The sequence below is a fragment of the Trichechus manatus genome, unplaced genomic scaffold (assembly GCF_000243295.1).
Source record: "Trichechus manatus latirostris isolate Lorelei unplaced genomic scaffold, TriManLat1.0 scaffold00244, whole genome shotgun sequence".
NCBI classification, from domain to species: domain Eukaryota; kingdom Metazoa; phylum Chordata; class Mammalia; order Sirenia; family Trichechidae; genus Trichechus; species Trichechus manatus.
The window spans coordinates 186,265-187,621 of record NW_004444180.1 but is presented as its reverse complement, the minus strand read 5'-3'; positions in this window follow the sequence as shown (position 1 = coordinate 187,621).

Here is a 1,357-nt window from a genome sequence, read left to right as displayed (position 1 = left end):
TATGTCCCCATCTCAGGTTTCAGGATCCCATTTCTTCTCAACCCATGCCCTCACTTTAACTTCAGACAACAGTTGAGTTGGCGTTGTAATTCAGCCACTCTTACAATAAGACTCTGGGTTTGGTTTTCGGAAACATCAGCTGTTAATACAAGAAATAAGGCTTCCTTTCAAGGCACAAGTGGAAACTTTGAGGTTGTTTATGTGACACCTGAGCCCTGACTCTGAAGCCCTGAGCACATCTCTTTCTTTCACAAGTTTGTCTAGCAAAAGTAGGACCAACCAACTAGCTTCCCTATACTTCTCATTATGACAAAATTGTAGAAAGGTATCACACATATAGTCACCCAGAGCCTCGCCTTTCAGCAATACCTGATCTATTGGGGGTGATATTTTTCATATTTTAATTGCCACCTCACACCATGGATTAGCAGTGTCCTTTTTACTACTGGAAGCAGAGTCATCAACATCTTTAAGATTAACCAGACTTAAGAACTAGTTTAGAAAACTCATCCTTACAGTTTTGTTTCTCTAGAACCACTCTTGGTACCAAATGTCTTAGCTGGGTTGTCTAGAGAGGCAAAACCAGTAAAGTGTATAAATGTATATATTTGGAGAGATTTATATCAAGGAAATGGCTCATGTAGTTGTACAGCCTGGAATGTCCCTAGTCCGTGAGTCAGGATAGAAGCTTCTTCTGATTCACATAGCTGCAGGGGCTGGTGAACCCAAGATCAGCAGGTCAGAGAGCAGACTCTTGCTTACAGGCTGTGAAGACTGATGAATCCTGAGATCGGCAGGCAAGACCACAGGTAAGCTGCTAGCTCAAGTCCCAACAGTCAGAGATCAGATGAACAGGAGCCAGTTGCAGGATCCAGTGCAAGCAAAAAGCCCCCAAGCCTTGCCAGAATGTCTGCTTATATTCGATGCAGGCCAAACACCCAAGGAAACTCCCTTTCAACTGATTGGTTACTCACAGCAGATCCCGTCATGAGGGTGATCACATATCAGATCTCAACAGGGAAGTGATCACAACATTATATGTCTGCCAAAACACTGAGAATCATGGCCCAGCCAAGCTGACACACAATCTTAATCATCAGAGCATGAAACTCCTTGACTCTTTGAAGCAGGGCCACCAAGCACATCCTGTTTCCTAAATCTCGCCCACTGACCAAGGAGCTCTGGTGGTGCAGTGGTTAAGCACTTTGCTGCTAACCAAAAGGTTGGTGGTTTGAACCCACCAGCTGCTCCATGGTAGAAAGATGTGGCAGTCTGCTTCCCTAAACATGACAACCTTGGAAACCCTATGGGGAAGTTCGACTCCATCCTATAGGGTCACTATGAGTCAGAATCGACT